The sequence below is a fragment of the Lynx rufus genome, unplaced genomic scaffold (assembly GCF_022079265.1).
Source record: "Lynx rufus isolate CCGP_SWC_20201006 ecotype Redwood Valley unplaced genomic scaffold, mLynRuf1.p SCAF_18, whole genome shotgun sequence".
NCBI classification, from domain to species: Eukaryota; Metazoa; Chordata; class Mammalia; order Carnivora; family Felidae; genus Lynx; species Lynx rufus.
The window spans coordinates 10,301,484-10,314,112 of record NW_025814832.1 but is presented as its reverse complement, the minus strand read 5'-3'; the positions used below and the strand labels follow the sequence as shown (position 1 = coordinate 10,314,112).

Below are 12,629 nucleotides of genomic sequence, written 5' to 3'. Positions count from 1 at the left end.
TTACTCTAAAAAATGAGCTGGATTTTACCAAGATACTAGGTAATGAGTCAGGGGCCATCAGCCTGCTGCCTATTTTTGCAAATACAGTTTTATTGGAACACAGCCATGCCCATCTATTTACATATTGCCTGTGGCTGCTTTTGTTATATAAGTACAGAGCTGGACAGATGTGACAGAGACTTTGCATGGCTCACAAAGCTTAAAATATTTACTTTCTCGGATAAGATGATACCTATGTTGGTATGCAAGTGTCCTTAGACAACCAGCATCTAAGCTCCAGATGTTTTTCTCCCCAGCAAGACCAGTCCAGACAGCTCCAATTATGTATAAACAGCTGGTTCTCCCTGCCCCCTCCTAACTTCCTTATAAATTGGTGAAGAAACTCAGGAGCAGAATATCTTTCCAGGAACACTCTCCATGGTGTATCCAGTGGTGTGACTGGTCCAATAATGCTTCTCCATGGGACAAAGGGGTTGGGGGGGGCGCTATAAGTTTTTCCTCCATAACCTAGCTTTGTGCCTGCATGATGTATTGCTGCACAATGTGTCTTTCCACCCCCTTACTCAACAATAAGGAAGGAAGAAATGAGTACATGGGTAAATGACCTGCAGGTGGCTCTAGTATCTCACCATCAGATGAGGAATTGGGATTTCACTGAGGGTTTTGGACTCCTTTTTGCTTTATGGAAGTTCATACATCAACATTTTTTTTTTTGAGAAAAGCAGTGCAAACCAAATTTTCCATTATTTTCTTTTGCTGTTAGTTTATTTCATTACCAGTAGTGATAGGTAATTGTTTGCTTTTTCTGATATTTTTGATAGGCTCTTGTTAGCTTGGCAGGAATTTGGGTTCAAAGATCTCTTTACAAAGGGAAAGAACACTTGGAGCCAGTTTGGAAATCAATAGCATGTTTCAGCTCAAAGTGGCAGACAAGAACTCCTCAATTTAGAATTTCTCCTATCCAAACCCCACTGAAATAATAATTTTGAAGAAATCAAAGAGTATGGCAGGAAGAAAGATGAATAGTCTAGGGTTTTCATCAAATTTCTTGAAGATGGAAAATGAATAGAGTGCCATGAACAGATCAAACATAGCAGAGGAGGCCAGAACCCTGGACACACACAGGAGGAACCAGGGGTGGAGGCACCGGGCTCTGGGCGGCAGGTGGGGACAGCAGGAGCCAGAGGAGGGTGGGAGTCCTGGAGATGGGTCAGTGAGCAGCTATGGGCAGATGCCTTTGTCCTACCTTTTCCCACCACTGGGACTTGCAGTGTCAAAGTAAAGACTTGCCCTAGACAAAGTTAAACAAGCAATCAAGACTTTATTCTCTCTCTCTCTCTCTCTCTCTCTCTCTCTCAGAAAAAAAATAAATAAACATTTAAAAAAACTAAAAAAAAAAACCTTAAGCGTCTGACTTCAGCTCACTTCATGAGTTTGAGCCCCGCGTCGGGCTCTGTGCTGAGAGCTCAGAGCCTGGAGCCTGCTTCAGATTCTGTGTGTGTGTCTCTCTCTTCCCCTCCCCCACTCATGCTCTCTCGCTCTCTCTCTCTCTCAAAAAAAATAAATAAACATTAAAAATTAAAAAAAAAGACTTTATTCAAGACTGTTACAATAGGGGAGAGAGAATGAACTCAAGCCCAACTGAAACAAAGGGCAGGAGGATTCTGAAGCACTGGGGTGAGCTAAGAAAAGTAGTGAAGGACCTTAGCAGGAAATGGATCTGTGGGATGCACCCAGTGCATGGAGTTGTTCCTGAATTTGTAAAGGTGCTTCTCTGTGATTAGTCAGTGTTTGCTAATTGACACCTATTGAAGTTAGGCTCCCACAGTCCCACAGAGACTGGGATTACAGGGGTGCTGTCTTCCTTGATGATTACCTTTCAAAGCAATGGTTTCTAAGTCCTTGAGACTTGGTCCTACCAGGATAGTAAAACTGACAAGATCCTGGGAGAAGATTTTTATATACTTCAAAGAGGCAGAGAATGATTTTACAGTTTCAAGTTTTCTAAAGTAAATGCTCTAAGAAGGAGAGGCCAGGGGATTACAGGCAGAAAGAAACCTAAGATTTGGTAAAGCTGAGGATAGCATTAAGGTCATCTCAGGCACAGGCCAGAGTTTATCCCTAGGAATTGTACTAAACAGGGGTACCCTAGGTGGTTCCGTCGGTTAAGCGTTGGATTTCAGCTAGGTCATGAGATTGAGTCCTGTGTCAGGAAGCCTGCTTGGGATTCTCTCTCTCTCTTTCTCCCTCTCTCTCTCTCTCTCTCTGCCCCTCCCCTGCTCTCTCTCTCTCTTACTCAAAATAAACAAATAAACTTAAAAAAAAAAAGAAATTGGAGGGGCACCTGGGTGGCTCAGTTGGTTAAGCGTCTGACTTCAGCTCAGATCATGATCTCACGGTTCATGAGTTCGAGTCCCACGTCGGGCTCTGTGAGTCTGGAGTCTGCTTCAGATTCTGTGTCTCCCTATATCTGCTCCTCCCCTGATCATGCCGTGTCTATCTGTCTCTCTCTCTCTCAAAAATAAATAACAAACATTAAACAAATTAAAAAATAAAATAAATTGGAAACAATGCAGAACAGAAAGGGTATGCATCCAATGGAAAGTGGGAAGCAGTAAAATTCAACGCACTGGATTTCTATCCAGCCACTGCTGAGTTGTTTAAAAGAGGACAGATTGAGATTATCACACTTCATCATCCATGTACATTAAAATCCCACAAAGCATTATTTAGTGTTCAAGAATACACATCTCAACAAAGGTACACATTGAATACATCAGAACGAGTGCCCCTGGGGCAAGGAGAGTGGGCACACACTTGTAGCGAGACAGGAAAGGGGAAACAAGCATGAGCAATGGAAATGTCAATGACAAAAGGCAAAGAAAGAGGCAGCTTTGCCAATAGTCTATTCTTGCTTTTTGGAAATCCAAACACAGAGGAATTTTATATTAATCCTTTACAAATACTGCTTTACTCATCAAGACATCTTGTAAGATAGGGGTTATTTGGCACATTTTACAGGTGTGAAAAACAAGACTAAGAAAGGTAAACAGATTTGCCCAAGGTTACAAAGTTAATGATTTTAGCCAGAACATTCCCAGTGTGAGCATTGGAGTCAGACATTTTGATTTCATATGTGAACTTGGCCATGGACTCCATGTGACCCCAACAAGCTACTTGTCCTCGTTGACCTTCAGATTCCATACCTACAATAATAACATCTCCAGGTTTGCTTTGTGAATCGAATGAGATGTATATCTCCCCCCTAGAACACAAAAATAAGTTTATCACTTCTCCTCTGTGCAGGGAAGTGTGTTTAGCTGAGCAAAGAAAAGGTTCTTAGAGGAGATATGAGGTGGAGGGCAAGTTTTGTGTCTTTCTTTAGTAATAGGAAGAAGGTGAAAACCTCAATACCATGATAATACTTTTTGTAGCTCAGGTGCTATGGCTCCCTACATATTTCTATCAAAGGCATCTCCATCCACCCTGACATTTGTGATGGGACCTGGGAGTCAACTTCTCTATCCCTCATCAACATGTAATCAATCCCCAAGTTGTCTGTTTTTCCAAAACGCATATATCAAATTCACCCATTTGTTCTTTCTGCACCACCTCTCACCTGACATATGGCATCACCTCTTGACTATATCCTTTCCGGTCCTTTCTCTGCAGAGTGATCTTTTTATAGACCATAATAGAACATATCACTCCCCTGCTTGAAACACTTTTGTTGCCTACCTTACACAATAGAAATGTAAAGTTTTTAATTATCCCCAGCTCTTTCCACCACGTGAGGATAGAAGAAGTCTGCAACCCAGAAGAAGAACCTCATCCAATCATGATGGCACATTGACCTCAGACTTCCAGGCTCCAGAACTGCAAACAATAAATTTCAATTGTGCATAAGCTACCCAGTCTGTGGTATTTCATTTTAGCAGTCCAAATAAACTTAGACATTCATTAATTAATAAAGATAAGAGTAAAACATTACAACTATTCCAGTTCAGAGGATTCAAAAAGGACCTTTCACACACAAAATGCAAAGAATTCCACACACACACACAAAATTACTAGAACTAATAGATGAATTCAGCCAAGTTGCAGGCTACAAGATCAATATGCAAAAATCAATTGTATTTCTGTAAACTAGCAATGAACAACCAAAAAGGAAATTAAGAAAATAATTACATTTATAATAGTTTTGAAAAGAATAAAATACTTAAGAATAAATTCAACAAAAGAAATGCAACACTGTACATTGAAAACTACAAAATATCATTGAAAGAAATTAAAGAGCCAAATAAATGGAAAAATGTCTCATGTTCATGGACTAGGATAGGACACTTACTATTGTTAAGATAATAATACTTCCTCAAATGATCTACAGATCAATGTAATTTCTATCAAAATCCCAGCTAGCTTTTTTGAAGAGATTGACAAGCTGATCATAAAATTCATATGGAAATACAAGAGACCAAGAATACCAGGAAAACAAATCTTGAAAAAAAAAAAGCTGGAGCACTCACAATTCTTGATCTCAAAATTTACAACAAAGCTACAGTAACCAAGACAGTATGGTCCTGGGATGAGGACAAAAACACAGATGAATAAAATGGAATTGAAAGTCGAGAAATAAACCCTTATATTTATTGTCAACTGATTTTTGACCCTGGTGCCAAAACAATTCAATGGAGAAAGATTAGTCTTTTCAGCAAAACGTGCTGGTATAACTGGGTTTATTCTTTCACCCGTATGTGAAAGAATGAAGTTGGGCTCTTCCTTACACCATACACAGAAATTAATGCGATGGAGAATTCAAACACACACATTTATTAGTTATCAGAAAAGCTGAAATAAATGTACAAAGAGATGCAAATTTGGCTAATATCCACAGGGCAATAATCAATTAAATTCCACCCAAAAAATTCATTTACATTTCTGTAGGTAATCATTTTTTTGCATCGCTGTTAGTTTTCTCTAACATAAAGGGTCAAAAAATAATTCAAAGACAATGAAAGGGATGATTCCATATAGAATCAGATAACTCAAAAGAGTACCCCAGAGAGGATATCTAGTAATCTTTTTGGAGGAGGGGGTAGTTCATTTCAAAATCTCTCACAAGTTTTCTCAAGATTCCTCTTGGAGGAACCTTGGTCCCTAGCTTATTCTCACTCTGCAGATGTTAGCTTAAATGGCAATTCCTAGGTAGACACCTCCCCTGATGCCCAAACCGATGCCTAAACTGGATTAGTTTAGGATTTCCAGTTGTTCTCTTAAAGAGTATCCTGGGATTTCCTTCAGATCACTTACCACATTTGTAATTAGAGACTTATTTGGGTAGTTGTTTCGTTACTATCTACTACCATGAGAACATGTTTCTTTTTTGCTCACCTCTGTATTCTGTCTTTAATAGGGCTTTAATAGGTACACAATAACTGTAAATTTAATCAATCAACCAATCAATTCACCAGTCAATCAATCAGTGACGAATGCTACCCCAGCACCTTGTTGTCAACATAAACTAAGAATCACAATCTTGAGAGAAAAAAATAGGTTTTCAGTTTCAGGTTTACCTTAAATTTTGCTTCATGAGAATTTAATGTCTGATTCATAACAGAAAAGCAAAAGCTTATAAAATTTCTTGAAGATTTTGGGCTTTATATAGCTATTATTATATATATATAATATATATATATATTATACTTAATATATTAAATACTATTAGCAGAGGAGGGAAGGTTTATTTTTCTGATTTTTTGGCACTCTTTTCAATGGGAAACTTTAGGCTAATTTATTCATATAGGAAGAGAAAAGGCTTTTGGTGTAGCTACAATTAGTCTTAAAAACAAAGGAAACCATTCACAAATATTCATAGCAGCTTTTACTTGTAATATCCCCAAACTGGAAAAAAACCAAATGTCCTTCAATGGATGAATGCTAGGACTGCATCACATCTACACCATGGGATACTACTCAGCCAAAACAAGAAGCTAACTATTGATATTCACAATAACTTGGATGGAACTCAACAATTTTAGGCTAAGTGGAGGGGAAAAGCCAGTATCAGAGGTTACATACCGTATGATTCCATTTACTTATCTCGAGGGGACAAATCCCAGTGATGGGAGAACAGATCACAGGGGTTAAGGATGGGCAAGGACATGATGGGGTTATACCCCAATTGTGATGGTGCTTGTATGAATTTATGCATGTGACAAAATTCATAGAAGTACACACCAAGAAAAAACCACGAGTGCATGTAAGAAGTGCTGACATGTTCATAAGATCTCTTTAGTTAATAATACCATTCTACCGTCAATCTCCTAGTTCTGGTGGTTGTACTAAAGTTTGGTAAGATGTCACTGGGTGGAGCTGGGGGAAGGTTGCACAGGAACTCTCTGTACTGTTTTTGCCATTTCTATGTAAGTCTAAATTCATTTTAAAATAAAAAGTTAAGGGGCGCCTGGGTGGCTCAGTTGGTTAAGTGTCCAACTCTTGATTTTGGCTCAGGTCATGATCTCATGGTTGGTAACATAGAGCCCCACGTTGGGCTCTGTGCTGACAGCTCAGAGCCTGCTTGAGATTCTCTCTCCCTCTCCCTCTGCCCCTCCCTTGCTCTCTCTCTCTCTCTCTCTCTCAAAATAAATAAATAAACATTTAAAAAATAAAATAGGGGTGCCTGGATGATTCAGTCAGTTGAGCATTCAGCTCTTGGTTTCATTTTGGCTCAGGTCATGATCTCACAGTTCGTGGGTTCGAGCCCCCATCAGGGATTCTCTCCCTCTCTCTCCCCTCTCTCTCTCTCCTTTCCCCTACTCGTGCTGTCTCTGTCTCTCTCAAAATAAACTTTAAAAATAAATAAATAAATAAAATAAAAAGTTGAAGTAAAGCAGATTCTTTGTGTCCTGAAAAAATTATTTCTCTCATCACTACTATAACTTAAACTGTGTTATGGTCTCCAAAATCAGTGGTTGGAGCCACAGAATTGTTCTTTCACATCCGGCAGCTTCTCGGCTCCTTGTGTGAGGCTCAAGAGGGCTGAGACAGGGCTAAGAAGCACCATGAGCAGAGTGGAGCCTCCTGTGAATAAGGCAATGGAAAGGCTCCTTCTCCGGCTGTTCTCCCGACAACGTTCAGGGAGAGAGGCTCTGGGGGAAGTACAGGGAAAGGCTTGGTGCATGGGGAAGTAGTTATCTTACCACAGTTGGCTCGGCGTGGGACAGGCTTGGTGGGCGTTCTGCATTAGCACAGCATTTCCAGGAACAGGCTAGTTGGTTTGCAGAGGTGGCACAGCAGGCAGGAGCGACTCCATCCTAGGCCTACACATTTATTCCAACAAGACAAAACTACCAAATTGGAGAGAAATCATCAAGCTCCTTTTCACAGGTTGTGGAAGCTCATTCAGAGAGGTTCAACGACACTTGTAGCAAAACAAGTTAGTAATGTTAGTTTTGAGCTTTGGAATCGACATTCTGGAGGGATGCTATTCCCTTGTCACCTGTCCCTCACTGCCAATATGGCATTCAAGGACATTTTGTAAATTCCAACCCCAACTAAAGTTAAACCAGGTGCAGGGACTGTGCAGTATTGCCCTCTGTGTGTCCAGAGAGTCACCATACTCTTTCTAACTCGGGAGGCAGGGGAGTCTATTCTATAAGAGTCCTCCTCCCCCTGTGAATCTTGCCTCGTTGTCAAGGGGAAAGGCCCAGAGTCTAAGATTCAAACTCATCGCTCCTCTCTAGATCCTGAGGTTTGGCTTTTGCTCTACAGCTTTGCAGTGAAGCAAAAGCAATAATCTGACCACGTATCTTGAGGTTTATGTAACTGGAAGGACACAATTATCGAAAAGTCAGGAAACACCAATTCCCCAGGCAGGGATGGGGCTGGTGAGTCTGGGACTCTTGTTCCTCTTTGAGCCTCCAGGGATCCAAAGACAGGAAGTGCTGTGGCAAATATAGGGGGAAGGGAGGGGCGGTAAGGAAATGCTGGTGAGAAGCGGACAGGTCTGCTTAAGGGTGTTTAGGTGGTGCTGAGGCCCACGTGAGCCCAAAGAAGGGTCTCAGGGACCTTGAAGGGGCTTCCCAGGAGCAGCCCACGAGGAGGTACCTGCGAACCACTGGGAAGCATTTGGCATCAGTCTCTCTCCCAGGAAGAGACAAATGTCCCATGATATACATAGATCAGAGCCCCTGTGCATGTGTCACGGATACCTTGAATGGGGACAACTTTGGGGAGCAACTACACAGCAGTCTCTTGCTCAGTCTTGAATTCCAAGGGCTAGTCTGTCCTCAGCTCCTGGATAAAACTCACAGCAGTCCCCATGATTTTCCTAGTTGCTCTCAAATAAGACCAACCATTCTGCAGTCTCTTAAGTCACAAAACACAGTGTCAATATAAATAAATGAATAAAATTTACAATCCCATGTAAAGAAAGTTCCACGTCAATCTCACCTCAGTGAGCACCTTGCAGGCAGAAAGCCTGTAGTCGGGGCCAGAGGGCTTTCCCCACCCAGCCCTTGTGCTTCCCCTGCTGGAAGATAGAAAAGGTGAGGCCTTGTATGGCCCCTTTTATATCAGATGCACAGAACAGGCAAATCTCTGGAGACAGAAAGTTAGATTAGTGGTTACCAGGAGCTGCGGGGAGGGAAAAATGCAGGTGAGTGCTAATGGGCCTAGGGTTTATTTGGGGGGGGGGGCGAAGGGACCAGTGATCCACCAGAAATGGTATAAAGACTATTTCAAAGTGAAAACATCTGAGCTACAACAGACGCGGGAAGAATCTTATCTGAATGTCCCTTACTGACTAAAGCGGACCTTTATCAGAGTCAGCTGCCACCAACCCCACCTCCAAGGTCATTAAAAAAAAAAAAAAACTGTGGAGGGGCACTGGGTGGCTCAGTCCATTATGCGTCTGACTCTTGGTTTTGGCTCAGGTCATGATCTCACAGTTTATGAGTTCAAGCCTCACAATGGGCTCTGCACTGACAGCTCAAAGCCTGCTTGGGATTCTCTCTCTTTCTCTCTCTCTCTCTCTGCCCCTCTCCTGCTTGCTCTCTCTCAAGAATAAGTAAACTTGAAAAAATTTTTTAATAAAAATTTTTAAAAACCTGTGTAAATGAGCCTCATCAGAACCTTCCATCCCTAGAAGCGCTAACCTTCCCCTCCCCCTTCAGCTGGTATATAAACATTTACCCCTAGCTGTGTGGGGGAGCTTCTCTCTAGATACAGCACTCCCATGGGTGCAATAAACTTTTCCCCCTGATAATCTGTCTTTTGTCAATTAGGTCACAGACTCCTGATCACCAGACCTAAGTCGGTAGAGAACAAGTTTTTATTCCCAAGAGTGGCAATTAAAATGTCCAGGAATTAGATAGTGGTGATGGTTTCACGACCCTGTGAATAAAAACCACTGGATTTAAAAGGGTAAATTTTAACTCAATAGAAATGAAGTGAGGGGAACTAGAAAGCTCCTACTTGATCGGTCTGTCCCGGACATCTAGCTGTGATGCTCTGGACTTGGCAGGAATTTGAAGCTGACCCTTTCTCTTACAATGCCCACCACCCACCCACTTACGGCTGGTACCTGTCAGCCCTGAGAAAGACAGTGTTAACCCCTTCTCTCTGCAGATGGCTGTTCTTCCTTCCAGGTGGTCCCCTTGGACAGGACCTCAGATGACCTGCACTGGCCCCTCCTCTGGCTCAAGGCTTATGCCTGCCTGGCCCATGGGAAACCCGCACTCCTTGCCCTGAGCAAACCATCCAATGCAACAGCTCTCCCTCTGTACCACCCTCAAAGCAGCTGGCCAGACCATCTCTCTTCCTTCAGATTTTCTAGACCCGAGTCAGACAGCTGTTCACTGCATCCCCCAAACTGCTGAGTCACCTGGTTGAAGCCCCTCTTTCTAACATTAGGTGTAGAGAAAAAAACACTTCCAGCCTGCCCTGTGAGAAGTAGAATTTACTGCATTACCACACAGCCTCTTGAAACCTTCTTCTACCCCTTTCCACCCCCTCCCAACTTTGATACTTTCAATGTGAGTTCAAAGGTTAAAAAGTTACAATGAACCTTCTTTGTGATCTGTATCAAGGTGGTATTGTGCCCATATGAGTGATATTTACCATATTTTTCCACGTCTTTTGGAAAGAGGAGGGAAGTTGGCAATCTGGTAAAGGGGAAAATCAGGAAACCAGTAGAATCTGTCTCTGTGTCCCTCAGCTTCCCTCATTAGGCCTCTTTAGGGGATCCCCACTGCCCCCCAGTCCTTAGTTGCTCAGTGTCCTCAATTGTATTCTCCTCAGGTGCCATCCTAAAATCAGCTCTCAGGGTCTCTTTTCATACTAAAGTGTGAATGACTAACCAAGGCTTTAACAGGTTTTGAAAGGCCAAAACCAAAACTCAGGAATCAGACATGAGGTGTGGAACAGCTAGTGGCTTCTGGGATTTGGGGCCACCCAAGCTTTCCAGCAAGGATGGAAGGGAGGGCAGGGGAGAATGGGGCAGTAAGCTCTTGGGCACAGGTAAAGGTCTGATGTTTCAGGGCCAAATAGGGAATAGGGCTTGGGAAGGCAGGAAGGCAGTCAGGGATGCTAATAGAAACCTGAGGCTTGTAATCCTACAGACAGCCCATTGCCACCTGGCCCACCCGGGACAGAGGACAGCAGAGTCACAGGAGGGAGAAAAGGCACTTAGATTTGTGGAGTACAAAGCCGCAGCTGAGAGTGGCTGTTCCCATTGGGTATCTGTGTGATGAGCTCCGAGGGAACCGAGACATGGATCTTGCCTCTCCAGGAATGTGGAACCACTCCTCCTCCAGACCTCCTCATCACATAAGAAGTATCTATCTGGTCCCCAACCCCCACCCGATTTTGGCAATGAGGTAGGGGTCCCACCCAGTATCCCCCATCATTAAGAGACCCTGTCCTGTCTATTCCCATGGATGCAACTGAGCCCAGCCCTGATCATTTCCCACTGGAAGACTGTGACAGCAATGGCCTTGTCACTGGTTTGTTCACCCTGAACCCATTCTTCACAGACTATCAGAGTGAGCTCACCGAAGTGTAAAACCCATCATGCTTTCTCTGCCTAAAACACACCAAAATCTTCCCACTGACCTCAGAATAAACCTCATATCTGCAAATGGCCTATTTGCCCTGTGCAATCTAACACCAGTCTGCCTCTCCAGCCCCATCAGGTACTCCTTTCCCCAGCCATACTCAGTCCGTGACATATGCTAGGACTTTGCACCTCAGGAACTTTGCATAAGCTATTTCCCTTACTTGTATTTCTCTTTTCCTTGCTTTTCAACCTAGTTAACGTTGCTCATTTTTTAGCTCTAAGTTCATAAGTTCTCTTCTTAGAGAAGCAATATATTCCTTTCAAAGTGTTGCTTATTACAATGTGTAAGTATATGTCTATTTGTGTGATTATTTATTTAACATAGGTCTCCAGGAGAACAGGGACATGATCTTTTGGCCCTCCGTGGTATTCTTGGTGCCAAGCAGAAGGCTGAACACACAGTGGGCACTTAGTTAATACTGAGCCTGGGTGTCTCAGTCTGTTAATGGATGGATGGGTGGGTGAATATTCTAACAGGAAGCTCCCACTAATTTTTCTTTTGCCTCAGGTTCCAGTGTGCTGTAGCACAGCACTGTTAATAATCCTGTCTTTATTCAAAACTGATTTTGTATTCGCTGTGGATTCTTTGGCAAATTCATTTTTAAAATATCTTATTAAAATATTTATCTCGGGGCACTGGGGTGGCACAGTCAGTTACACATTCGACTCTTGGGTTTGGCTTACATCAGGATCTCACAGTTCGTGGGTTCAAGCCCCGCATTGGGCTCCGTGCTGACAGCTAGGAGCCTGGAGCCTGCTTCAGATTCTGTGTCTCCCTCTCTCTCTCTCTCTCTCTCTGTCCCTTCCCCGCTTGCACTCTGTCTCTCTCTCAAAAATAAACAAACATTAAAATTTTTTAATATTACTTATCTTGATGTATCGAATTTTCTTGGTGCCCTCTTTTGTGCCCAAAACCAGCGCTCCACTCACCACACCCTAGTTATATCCCTGCCCATAGTAAGGAATTAATAAATGGCAACTATTGTTAAAATAACTACTACTGTATAGATAAGACATAAGAGGACAATTATAGGCTTTAGAGTCAGACAGATTTAGGTTCCTGGCTTATTCATTGATCAAGCAATCATTCATTTGTTTATACACCTGGTCAATGATTTCGTTCAGAGCCTCTTCTGTGCCACCCGTTTTCCAAACATGCTTTCAGGGAGCTTCCATTCTGGATGCTCTGTCACTGACCAGCTTGTGACCTTCCATGAGCCGTTTACACTTCCAAAGGCTCATCAGGCCCTTTGTCTGTAACAGGGTAATACTGGTAACATCTGCCTGTATTGTGCAAAGGTTGGGAATTTTAGCAATTAGTTATGTCAATAGACATGGACCAACACCTGATACCCAATGCAATGCCCCATCTGGTGTGATTCCCAGTTTCAAGGACAGAGGCCCACCAAGGGTAAGTGTCCTCTCTAGGGCCACACAGCTTTCAGAAGCAGAAACAAAGACAAACCTGGTCTTCCTGCTTCATGGTGAATGCTTTGCTGTGCTGGGTGGATAC

General features: G+C 42.7%; 1 long non-coding RNA gene across 2 annotated transcripts in view; it reads right to left on the bottom strand.

The window, feature by feature from the left end:
* The window catches only part of LOC124513111 (uncharacterized), a 49,238-nt gene that overhangs the window by 28,361 nt on the left and 8,248 nt on the right, over positions 1 to 12,629 (bottom strand). The window contains exons 2-3 of one of the 2 annotated variants that reach the window (XR_006962299.1): positions 7,200 to 7,346; positions 3,739 to 3,876 (exon numbers count right to left, since the gene is read on the bottom strand). This is a non-coding gene — a long non-coding RNA (uncharacterized LOC124513111). Of the gene's footprint in view, positions 1 to 3,738; positions 3,877 to 7,199; positions 8,889 to 12,629 lie in introns of those variants that run through there. The other variant, XR_006962298.1, reaches the window with a different exon arrangement.